This window comes from Equus quagga, chromosome 2 (genome assembly GCF_021613505.1).
Source record: "Equus quagga isolate Etosha38 chromosome 2, UCLA_HA_Equagga_1.0, whole genome shotgun sequence".
NCBI lineage: Eukaryota > Metazoa > Chordata > Mammalia > Perissodactyla > Equidae > Equus > Equus quagga.
The window spans coordinates 60,635,179-60,648,652 of NC_060268.1; the positions used below are offsets into that span (position 1 = coordinate 60,635,179).

Genomic DNA, 13,474 nt, shown 5'->3' on the forward strand with positions numbered 1-13,474 from the left:
AACAACGAAAGATGAAGAGGAGGGAAGAAGAGAAGGAGAAAAAGTTTATAGGCCAAGAGAGTATTTGATTTTCTTGTTGTGTCTGACAAGCTAAGTCTGAAGGCAATTTCAAAATAGAAATTCCTAAACTGTTTAGATCAAAGGACCTGCTTAGAAGCGAGATACAGTCGGTGTGTTTGTGGAGGAGGGAAAATAAACCCGTGTCATTGCTTGAGAGTTATTTCCTATGTTAGTTCCATAAAATGGATGCTTTATCAATCAGACATGAAAAAATATAGCATGATCTAATATGCCGCAGCAATGTGTGAGATCTGTGTCTGAGACGGGAATCTTTAATTTTGTGAATTTAGATCTAATTGAGAAAGAAATTTTCAAAGTTTGATCAGAATTAAATTATTGAGGATTTTTTACATTATGAAGAATAATATGGTGAGAGATCAAAGAAGGAAAAGTCAGGGCAAGTAAGGGTGCTTCACAGATTTTCACTGTGAGTTATACCCTACTTCACACTGGGTGGAAAATTGCTGATAAGATGGCAGCTGGATTTTACAGAATAGAGTAGGGAGAGGAGAATGCCTGCCATGAGCCAACCACTGTGAGCTCTGTCTTAGAACGTAAGCTCCATGAGAGCAGAGACTTTTTAAAAATATTCTTTTCCTCTTCCATGGCTTTTTAAAAACGTTTTGAGAATATTCAAACAAACCAAACCATTTCTCCTTCACCTGGATTTAACAGTGTTAACCTTTACCATCTTCGCTTTATCTATCTTTTATTGAAGTGTTTTAAAATATAGACCTACTGATGTTTCACCCTTTAATGCTTGCACAGGCGTCTTTAGAAATGAGCGTATTCCTACTTACCTACAATACCATTATCAGGCCTTAAAAAATTACCAATAATTCTTGAATATAATGACTACCGAGCTCACACTCAGATTTCCCCAATTATCCCCCAAATGGCTTTTACTGATCTTTTATCCAACCCTGGATCTGCTCAGATTTATCCATTGCATTTCGTTGTTTTGTTGCTTCAGTCTCTATCAATCTAAAGGAGAGAGACTCTCTCTCGTTCATTGCTGCCACCAGTGCCTAGATGTGCCCTGTGTGGCATCAGATGACAATATCTGGTTAGAAGTGTAGATTCACATCCTGGCTCTACCACTTACACTGGCACCTTGGCAAGTCACTTAACCTCTCTGTGCCTCAGCTCCACATCTGCAGAATGGGCGTAATGATAACACCCACCTCATAGCGCTTTGTAAGGATAAATGAGTTAACACAGGTAAATGTTTATAACAGGGCCCCATACATGGTGAGTGCTATATAAGTGTTAATTCTTCTTATTATTTGTTGATGAATACTGGTCAACCTCGATTATGTACCTAGTATGTGCCAGCCACTATTTTAGGCGTCAGTCATACTTCTCTGCTCTCTTGGAGCTCACATTCTAGTTGGGGTGGGGTAGGCATTAGGAAAACAAAAAAGGATTTGAAAAGTAAATGTACAGGATGTAAGTTGGCGAGAGAAAAGCTGGAGAAGGAACATAGGGGTGTTGGGACGGTCTCACTTGTAGGGTGACACGAGCAGAAATCTGCTGGACGTGAGGGAGCGGTCATTTGGCTATTTGGAGGAGGAGCATTCTGAGCAGAGGAAACAGAATGTGCAAAGATCCTGAGATAGGAGAGTGAACAACAAGGAAGCCGGAGAGGGATGCGCGAGGGGGAGAGAAGTAGGAAAGGAGGAGGGGCCAGATCTTGTGGCCCATTGTGAGGACTGCGGATGTTACTCTGATGAGAAAGAGACGCGCTGGAGGCTCTTCATCTGATTTGCAACTTGAAAGGGTCGCTCTGGCTTCCATGTTGAGAATATGACGTAAAGGGCAAGGGCAGAAGCAGAAGACCATTCGGGAGCCTCTGTTAGCGGTGGTGATGAAGTCCTCTCTCATCCTCACAGCAATTTCTGGGAAGGAATTATCGTCATCCCTATTTTACAGATGAGGGAACTGAGGATGAGAGATGATGGTAATTTACAGCTGAGAAATGGGAGGGCTAGGGTTCAAACTCAGGTCTGTTTGACCTCAAAGTCCTGGCTTTTCCTCACCACTGTTAAAATACAAAACCCTGGGGCTGGCCAGGTGGCCTAGCGGTTAAGTGTGCACGTTCCACTTTGGCAGCTCAGGGTTCGCCGGTTCAGATCCCAATACGGACATGGCACTGCTTGGCAAGCCATGCTGTGGTAGGCGTCCCACATAGAAAGTAGAGGAAGATGGGCACGGATGTTAGCTCAGGGCCAGTCTTCCTCAGCAAAAAAGAGGAGGATTGGCAGCAGTTAGCTCAGGGCTAATCTTCCTCAAAAAAAGAAAAAATACGAGATCTTGAGCTCCCTTCCTGTGTTTGCCCCAGGGAAATTTATAACTGGAAAAAAAAAGCAGCAGAATAAATTCTTTATTTTGTCCACAAGTAGCCCTAAGTATCCTCAGAATTTTCCTCAGATATGTCCCTCTAAACTTTCCCAAAGAAACTTCTCAATGTGGTGCTCCTAATAAAGGTGACCTTTTTACTTTCTGATTTTTTGCAGTAATATTAATGTGGCAGTTATGAAGCCACATTAGAATGATGTATAATACGTTATGATACTCTATCATATGTAATGCTGTTTTACCATAATTGGTTACCATTCAATTGGTTTACATATACACTTCAAAGAGGTGTATATTTTACAGTGTGCGTAAGTTGTAGGTAATAGAAGAGGTGATTAGGCATGGTATTTGGGATTTTTTCTATAAAAAATGGGCATCAAAAATTGGTCCTTAGGACTGTATCTTCTGAAACATTGTTGCTATGAGAAGATTCAGTTAGCTACATATTTTTGACTCATAGGACCTTTTCCAGAAACAGAAGGTACTTACTACAACTGCTAAGACTGCCTAAATTTTTTTATATGGCATTCCATATGTCAGTAACATTTCAAAGGTGGCATCCCAGATTTCTCATGCTTTTCTCGCTGGCTTGCAGGAGATGCTAACTTCTGGGCATGCAGGAGAGCCATCACTCCTCGGCCACCAACTCCTGAGAGTTGTTGCAGTGAAGGAAGGGAGGGCGTGGAGTCAGCAATTGGCCATGTGCCATGAAATTGGTACTCTACTGCTATAAGCTGATGATTGTGTCCCTGTGGCGTGTTGTAAGAACAACACAAACATAGTAAAACTAAAAATGTTTTGCGCCAGCCCCTATGGCTTAGTGGTTAAAGTTGGGCACTCTCACTGCTTTGGCGGCCTGGGTTTGTTTCCCGGTTGCAGAACCACACCACCCATCTGTCAGTTACCATGCTGTGCCAGCTGCTCACATAGAAGAACTAGAAGGACTCACAACTGGAATATACAACTATGTACTGGGGCTTTGGAGAGAAAAAAAAAAAAGAGGAAGGTTGGCAAAAGATGTTTGCTCAGGGCAAATCTTTCCCTGCAAAAAAAAAAAAAGAAAACTAAAAATGTCTTTCATCATTGGTGTGCTATTTCATTTCCTCAAATGTTTTAATTTTAATGCTACTATGTGCTAGGTGCTGGGGATGCAACTCTCAGTGCTGTTGGAGCTCACAGTCTATAGACAGGCGTTCTGCAGACAGTGTGCTGAGGGCTTTAATAGCAGTTTGAAAAAAAGGCTCTGGTAGGACTAGTGGTGTGTGCCTCATGCCTGGGCTTCGTGGAACCAGTAAGTGCCTCATCTCTAAAATATGTTTCCAGCACTACGGTCTCTGACCTCAGCATCCCAGTCTGCCTGCTCACATAGCACGTTCTTCCAAGAATTCTTCAACACTACAAGCACCTCCAATCCGTTGACCTCTCATTATCTCGCTATTTATCACTTTTGCCCCTTGTCCCTTTCCTCCTTAGCTACATTAGATTACATGTTTGTGGCAGAAATTGTTAGTCCCCTACCCACTATCCATTCCCCAATCTGCATTACTAACAGAACTGTGATTTTGTTTGGGATGTCATCTCTCCATGAGGAAGAAGATTCCTCATGTCTGAGCCTTCCCTGCAGCTCAGTGTGACCGTGTGCCCCAGTTCTGTGCAGTGAGTACTGAGCAGCAGTCTACTGGGGGTTGGTCCTAAGGAATTGTTTTGCTTTCCTGATAAAAGGGGATAATCACAACTGGCATGTCCCTTCTCCCCTTCTCCCCTTTCCCCTTTCTTTTTGCCTTGAACAAAGATATGACATCTGGAGCCGCGGCAATCATCTCACAACTACGAGGTGACGAGCCTAAGGAGAAAAGGCAACGCTCTGAGAATGGCAGAATGGAAAGGGGAAGAGGAACTGAGCCCCAGTAGCTTTTCTGAGCAGCTGATTTTTAGCTAGAAATATGGCTGCCCAATATAAAGACTACATTTCCCAGCTTCCCTTGCAGTTGGACATAGCTATCTGAGCAAGTACTGGCTAATGAAATGTAAGGGGAGGTATTAAGGGAAGTTTTCTGGAAACTTGCCTAAAAGATAGCTGGCTTACGCCCTTTGACTCTTTTCTTCTCCTTCCACTCTTCTCTGCCTGGATTGAGGTCATGATGGCTGGAACTCTAGCAGCCATATTAAGCCAGGAGGAGGTGGCCCATACGTTAGGGACAGCAGAACACTAAGCTGGAAGAAGCCTGGTTCCTAGCAACTTCATGGACTTCCAACTCTGAACAGCCTATCTCTGGACTTCACATACATGAGAGGAACAAATTTTGTCTTATTTAAGCAATATTTTTTGAATTTTCAGTCACATACAAAGAAACTTAGTCCTAACCTTCCTATTATCAAATTCATCAATTTTTCTACGTCTGGACTTATATTTTATGTCTTCTCCTTTGTCTTAATGGAAGAAATATCCCTTCCCATATTAACAGGAACCTCTTATTAAGGGCTTAGCTTTTGCAATTATCCCCTCTCATTAATCATCAATTTCTCACTCTTCAGTATTCCCAGATTCTTGCATGACCAGCTCAGTTTTTTCACTCAGGTCTCAGTAGAATTGTCATCTCCTCAGAGAGGCTGTCCTTGACCACCATATCGAAGGGAGCCTCCCCTTATTCTCTATCCTATTATTCTACTGTATTTTATTTAGAGCACTTATGGCAATCTGAAATTAATTGTCTATCTGTTTATGTGGTTATTATCTGATTCCTTACATCCCTTCAAGAATGTAAGACCCCTGTGGGCAGGGACTTTATCTTTCCTGTTCACCAACACCTAGTAGACTCTCAATAACTGTTTGAATGAATGATTGAATTTTGGGGGAGTAGAAAAGGAGAGATAGAGTTAGGGGAGGCCTCTCAGAGGAGTTTATACCTGCTCTGAGTTCAAGGTTGAGCAAAACTGTGCCCAGAAGACACTGAAGAGGGGAGAAGAGGACATTCCCAGAAGAGGGAACAGGATGCGCACTGGCAGAGGTGGAGAGAACGTGCCATATGTGGAGAAGGCTGGCCATCCAGCATGAATGGAGCACAGAGCAGTCACGAGGGAATGGCTGGAGAGGGAGCTAGAAAGTAAGAAGGCGCCAGATCACGCCACCCTACGGGAAGCTATTAGAGGACTTTAAAGAGGTGAAAGCATATTTCAGTTAGTGGCCAGAGGTTCAGTCGTTCTGGAGGTGATGCAGAGGATGGGTTGGAGGTCCGAAGACCCATCTTAGGGGCCATTAAGGGGTCCACATAATAATCACTGAGGGCACAGGCCATAGCAGTGCCAGGGGGGATTGGAGAGAGAGTAAAGGATCTGATGGACAGATAGGAGGTTGAATCAAGAGCGCATCGACTAACATGTCTTTACAATGCGGCAGCGCGTTTTGATGGAAAGACTTTGGAGTCAGAGACATAAATCAAATCTTGACTCTCCGCTTTTGGGTTGTGTCACCTTGAGAAGTCACTTATCTTCATTGGTAAAGGAGTGATAACATCACACACTCCCTCTTGTCACTTTTAGGACTAAAGTAAATCGCTTCGGTTCTGACAACACCCTCCTGTCATGGTGGTGATGCTCTGATTGTGGATCCCTCCAGCCCTAGCGGGAGGTCAGAGAGGATATCGTAGGGCATAGCATGTTAGAGTTGAAATAAAAACTAAATCATCAAGAATTACATTTTAATTACACTTTAACTTCACATATGACTTTTTATTAAGAAAATTTATTTTGGAATAGACACAAAAATAGAATGCAACCCATGTAACCGTCACCCAGCTTTAACAGTTCCCATAATTTACCACTTTTATTTCATCTATTCCCTCTGCTTTTTTTGGGTAAAGTCTTCAAAAGCAAATCCCAGGCATCATATCATTTTAGCCTTAAATACTTCAGATAAGGTCTTAAAAAAACGTATTATCACACCTAACAAATTCAACAATGCATCAATATTATATAATTCCAAGTCCACGTTCAGTTTTCCCTATTTGTCTTAAAATTGTCTTTCTGCAGTTGTTTGTGCAAATTAGGATGTAAACAAAGTCCACACACTGCAGGTGCATCTCATTTTATTTATAAAAGTTTTCTCATTTAAAAAATATCATTTATTGGTTAAAGAAACCAGGTCATTTGTCATATAGGCTTTTCCCCTACAGTCTGGATTTGGCTGGTTGCAATCTCATGGTGTCATTTAACGTGTTCCTCTGTTCCTAGTATTTCATGTAAACTGGTAGTTTTTTCTCAAAGCTTGATCAGATTCAAATAACATCTTTTTGGTGGGAATATTTCATGAGTGGTGCTGTATAGTTCCTTTTATAATGTCTCAAGAGGCAATTTCTTTTTCCTCTTTGAATGAGGTGAAGATTGATCAGTGAGTCCAATTATCACCAGCTCAATCTATTCTTTATAAAGTTCCCCACAACCTTTCACCTAATGGTATTAGCAACCATTGATGTTTACCTAAATATGTCATTTCATTAGGGACTGCAAAGTAGTGATTTTATAATTCTATCATTCCTTCTGCATTTATTAGCTTCTATGAAGAACTTTCCCTTAGCAACTCTTTGGTGAATCTGAAAAAAATAGATCTTCAGGAAAAGCAGGATAAATACTTGATTCTTTCTTTTATCTACCAGCTTTCAGATTTGTTTCTCAATTTTATCAATTAGGTTTTTGGGGGAGAAGGGGAAATATTATTAAGAACACACAGATTTTTATGTATTTGAAGTGTCTCAATCCTTTGCAGTCATTAGTTTTTGACCAGTAGGCTCCTGAGTAGTACTTTATCATTTGCAAGAAACTTAACAAACAACCCCGTGAAGGTAGGTATTATTACCAAGTTTTGCAAATGAGAAATCTAGATCATATGGCTTGAACCAGAACTTGGTGTCTATTATCCTTTCCATTAAACATATAATGGTTGAAAGAATCAGAGTGTTAAAGATGACTGGATTGTTTGTCTTTTTTCCTGTTTTCTGGTTTTGAGATTAAACAGCAGATGTCTTTAACCAGTGGGAATATGATATTAAGCAATATACACTTTAGAAGGCATTACTTGTAGCAAACACTGTTGAGAATAATGTTACGCTGATAATACTGTAACTTAGTAAATAGCCTGTCTCAACTTTGTTTGTGAAGCATTTCAATTTTGATTACTCTGTGTGGGATCTACCGCTCAGATGTATGTCATTTTATGGTCTGCCCATGTCTGGGGAGTTGGCATTACACGCTGCCTAGTGTTTTTAATTCAGAACTTCTTCTAAAAGAAACCTTAGCCTCTTGTGTTCAAACCCTAGTTTTAATAGCATAAGCTATTTCCTTCTTATATAGCTTTGTGGGCATAGTAATAAAATAAATACCACAAAATCACTGATGAGATGAAAATTGAGCTCCCTGCTTCTGTGCAGCCATGTAGGTAAAACAGTAATTGGCTCTGATAATAACTTTTGTTTTTACAAACCAAAGTCTAAATGAGAGTCACATTTGATATATCTGCTTGTAATTACTATCAAAAGGAGAGAATACAAAATTTAGATTGGTTAGTGACTCAAGATAGATTAAATAAATTGCTGTCTTTTCTTGACCAATTTAAGGAAAATTTTTGAAATTATTTCTGATATTTATCTTACTGTTGGTAAAAAATGATCATCTTCCAGAACATGCTTTTCTGCTTAATGAGATGATTAATTTTGTTTTTTAAATCACTTATGCTTATAACTATTTTCCTGTACATCTCTATAGATGGTTTGTAAGACAAATTTAGGTTATGAACGTATTTGTTAGTGATTTTCAGTGAAACCATTTGATATGTTAATATTATTTAAATATAGACTCCTTCAATATGTTTTATAAAGGGAAATTAAATCATTTGTGCTACATATTGTTATTTTGGTATACACATGCTTTCGTGCCAAAATAGTAAAGATTAGAATCTTAATAATTCTAAAGGAGCTTTCCCATTGCTTTAGAAGCCAACTATTACAGAATTGATATTACAAGCTGTAATTTCTGTTGGATTCCTATTTACATTTTGATTTCTTTCCAAAAATATCTGTGCTGGACACTGGTGCCACAGAAATGTAAAAATGAGCATAGAACAACCGGATTTTAATGCCAGTTTTCACAATGATTCTGTATTTGATCATTTCCTCTCTCCATCAGTCCAAGAGCCACACAAGGTTGATGGAACATAAGAAAACCAAGAAAACAGCTAAGGTCCACTGAACCAATGATCCCTGAATTAAAAAGTTCTAACAGAGGTTAGACATGAGAGATGAAGCTGTTACCGTCAACTGTATACAGAATACATATTTGAAAAACACCCTAATTACAGAAGCCACATCCAGTCAATATAATGCATATTAGCAATTTCCCAATCCTTGGTAGAATGGAAATTATTCCGAAAGTTTAATTAAGAAGGAACAAATTATGTGCAGGTTTTAATTTCAATAAAAGAGGCACCGAGCTTCCATGAAAAACTCTGGTATAGTGCTGTGAGTGGGGGCTCCCCACGGAAGGAAGCCATGTATAATTAGGCACTACATTGCTTTTGTCATCACATGTACTTCAAGGAGAAGGGAAGAGATATGCCTTATTTGCAACCTGTGTCCCTGCGTGGGTTAAATAAAGTGGACAGTTGAGTGCAGTTATTTGGAGATTTGGTTTAAAAACTGCTATTGAAAAAATAAAAGGAAGATTTGGAGCCTGTGTTACGAAATAACTTATCTAGACAGCATGCATTCCACGGTATTTTTGTTGTCTTCTCCTTCATTTTGACCTTATGAATGGCACGGGCCACTTATGAATGCTTCAGATCAAAGAAATACCTGGATGATGAACTAAGCCGTCTGATTCCTACAACCATTTTGACAATTGCATCAGATCATCCTCAGAACTAAGACACTCGGTTGAAAGGAAGTCAGTTTTTTTAATTGCTCACAACGCCTCCTTTTAAAAAAGTCTCAAAGGCCACATGTTATATGATTCCATTTATGTGAAATGTCCAAAAGGAGCAGATCCAAGAAACAGAAAGATTAGCAGTTGCCAGGGCCTGGGAGGAGGCGGGAATGGGGAGTGATCCTTAATGTGTACGAGGTTTCTTTTTGGGGTGATGAAAATGTTCTAGAATTAGATAGGGGTGAGGGTTGTACAACTTTGTGAATATGCTAAAACCCACTGAATTATATACTTTTAAAGGGGTGAATTTGATAGTATGTAAATTATATCACAATAAGAACGTCACCAAAGACTTCAGAAACTGTTGGGACCACCATATTCCTTAAGTGTCAGGTTGCCTTTTAGCATCAAATCGTAGAATGCCAAAGCAGGGGAGGGAGGGTCGGGGGTGGATATTTCTTCAAGAGACCAAATCTAAGTGGTTCGTTTTGCAGATAAAGAAACTGACTTCCAAAGAGAGGAAGTGACTTCCCAAGGTCGCATGCAGGCAGTTCAGGATAGAGCAAGACTGGAACCCACGTTTCTGGACACCTATCCAGTGCTCCTTTCCACGGCCACTCTTCTGCCTATTTAAGCATATCAGCAATAACTAATTTGAATTGTTTAAAATGAGGAATACCTGGCTCAAAGTGACGCTCTTAGTTTTTCTAATGGAAGCATACATTTTTCCTACAGATAGCAAAATCTCCGTGACGAAGTAAATAAATTTCTTGTGGTAAATTTACCAAGTCCAAACTGAGATTTACCTGTAAACGTCCCTTGAGGAAAGTGGCCACATTAACAGACCGAGGGAGCCCTCTACCTGTGTGTGTGTAGTATAGATTTCACTGGCAAAATCCTTGACCTGGAAAGCTAAAAATAAATCAAGACCAGGTATTCTAGTCCTTTGTCCACCTTGGTTGGCTTCTAGCATTATTTCTGAGAAAATGAATAGCATCCAAGGATGCATTTGTATGAGGAGTAGGACACATGGAGGAAAATCTGCAGAAAGTTCCTGTTCCATGAACAAAAGAGACCAATTAGCAGCGTAAATAAAAGACCCAAATAATAGATACATATTTTCCAGTGGGAATTACATTAAAATAATTATTTTCAAAGAACTTTATACTCCTTTGAGGATATAAAATGTTAGTAAGCATTTTTGTTCTTCCAGCATGAAAGTTTCATTGTTTCTTTGTTTCAGCGAAAGATAGGGTTGGATGTAAGAATCATGCAGGATCCTGAGAACATCCGCCACAGAGCTGCTGTCAAAGCCAACTATGGAATCAGTTTGCCACATATTAATCAGAGAAAAGCAAGTGTAAGTAATGAGCTGTTTAAATGAGCTCTTAATTTTCTTAAGACTTAAAAGTTACATATTAGTAGGGTAAGACCCAATGTAGATTTTAAGTAAAGATTTTGATCCTTTTGTCCTTAGAATTTCTGAAGATGAAATGGAGTGGCTTTCATTCTTCTTTTAATTAGAAATGATTTTAAAAATGTAAACTTATTTTTAAAAGGTCTATTTGTAGCTCATTCAGATTTCTCTATTTTATTTGCTGTTCCTAAATAATCTAGTACCATAATTTTAACAAGGATGGAATAATTTAATAACAAGAAGAATTAATAGAGAAATTTAAAATATTTTATTTCTTTGATAGTAGGCTCACCACTAGAAAAATCAAAACGAAACAACAGCACAGTATCAGCTTCAATGGTATATACTCACACAATATGCAAAATCTAAGAATATTATTCTGAATCTGAAGCAAGCAAGGATTAATCCTCCATGTCAGCAAGATGATGAGAGGGAAAAATAATCAAGTAGCTTTTGGCATTAAGGAATCTCAGAATCTGTGCCTATTTTTGCACGTTAACTTGCTGCTAAGTGTCCAAAGCAAGGATTGTACTCTTTCTGTGTTGTGGGGTTTTCTTAGGAGAATTAAGAGTAGTGCTTCATTTTAATTGGGAAATCATTTTATTTGAGATCATTTCTAATACTGAAAATAACTAGTGAGGTGGTATCTATACATTTTTAAATACATGTGTAACCTTTGGCATCTCTCAAAAGCTCTTAAATGTATACTTTGGTGAAATCAAAACGAAAAGCAAGATTAATTTTAGAGTTAAGTTGAAAAACCATTTTCAACCAGCATAATAGTCTCTTAGATTAATCTTCCAAATTTCCTACGTAGACATTTTCAACTGCTTACTCCATTCACGTAACCCTGGAATATATTTTTAGTTCCTCTCGGTGTACTTCGTGTTATTCTAACAGGTTTGGTTTAAGAGCGCTTTATCATAGAAATGCTTTTATAGCCTAAGAAATAACCAGAAAGTTAGATATTTTTATTCCTGCTGAAACTTTATTTAAAATGTCACTGTGAATAATATGAAAGGGTCTTTATCTGCTTCCCATGAGCCCAAAGCCCTTGAAAGAAAAATATTATTTCTCTGGCTGTACAGACAGAAGCGGATTTGTCTTGTGTTGTTGTTGGTTTTCCCCTTCAATCTAGAATTAATATTGGCTTAGCTGGTGGAGCGCTGAGGCTTCGTAGCCCAAGGCAACTGCTGCATTGCTTGGAAACTTTTCCCGGTGAATATGGAAGTTTAAAAAGGCATACTTCTAGATTTAGAGAGGATTGTGCTTTGCTTTAATGAATCCAAGTGAAGATTCAGACATAAATAGGAATTCAAAGTTATATCCAAAATTTGGGGCAGAATCTTAGTCGTTCATTATATTCTTTCTAATTCGCAAATAGCCTGAGTGCCTTGGATACTGTGCCCATGTACTTTGAACACAGAGGATTTGGGAAAACACTTTGCCTTGTAGGACATACAGATAATGTACACTCATTGATTGCATTAAAGAGCCTTTTTTTTTTCCCATAAAACTTGACTCCGTAAAAATCCACACCAGAGCACTTTAACATGTATGTACACGATGTACATTTTGTTCAAACTGACTACTAGCATTTCAATCAAAATAGTTGACCGTATCATTTTATGTTGATGTACAGGTATGTGAGGGCGCTAACTGAAAACTGGCATTTCCATTTGGGATTTACAGAACACTGTGAAGCATGGTGCAAAAAGTCCTGTGAAAGAAATATTCAGGTGTTTGGTTTTCAACAGTCATGCGGAGCATTTGGGAATAAATACGGTTGAGACTTACCACGTATAAAAAATGTTTTTGAAAGCACTTCCCTAAGCTGCAGCACCGTGTCTAGCATTGTGATGCATGGTTAATTAGAGAAGCCGCATCAAGGCTAATCGCTTTCTAGAACAACTCCAAACACTCAGAGGGGGTTATTATTTGGCTGCCGAGGGCCATGTGTTTCCTTACTTCTTCTGAAACTTGAACAGCTTGTCAAAAGCCTGTAAATAATCTGAGACACTTTGACAGAGCACATTTGAGTATGTAACTAGTTTACATTATTAGTTCCTAGAAACTGGTATTTTCTCCATTTTATGAAGAGGTGTATCCTTCCTGCTAATAAGGGGCCGATGCAAAGATTTTAGTGCATTGAAAACACACTCCAGACACACACACATACGTACACACTCATACACACATCACAAAATTGCCTTCCGAATGTTATGTCCTGTAACTCTGTTATGTAAAATCAATTTATGAAAAAGTATTAAAAGTGAAACTCATCGACTATTTTTTCAGTATCTTAAATCTGCCAAATAATGAAAAAAACAAAACTCTCTCACAGGTTTGTGAGTAGGGCCTTAGAGGTGCAGGGAGGTGAGAAGAAATCTCTGGTACTTTTCATACTTCCTCACTGACATTTGGCTCCAGTCAGACTTTCTAGTGCAACACATTAAAAGGCCTACAGAAAATTTGACTTTGATTTATTTTTTTTAAATAAAAAGTGTTTCTTAAAAGGCTTGAAACATGTATCTGTTAACATGAATTTTAAAAGAACGATTATGAATGCATAACAAAATAGCCAAAGAAAACATTGCTTTGAATTGCGGCACAAATAACTCTGATTATAACTGTTATGACCTAGAAAAGAATCATAAAAACATTTTTCTTTTTGGCAAGATATGAGTTGCTGCAAAATTATACCAGTTCTTTGGTCCCACTTTCCAA

At 38.8% G+C, this 13,474-nt stretch overlaps 1 protein-coding gene across 1 annotated transcript in view; it reads left to right on the forward strand.

Annotated features, from left to right (window-relative positions):
* Positions 1-13,474, forward strand: part of IQCH (IQ motif containing H) — a 176,506-nt gene that overhangs the window by 20,445 nt on the left and 142,587 nt on the right. The window lies entirely within an intron of this gene.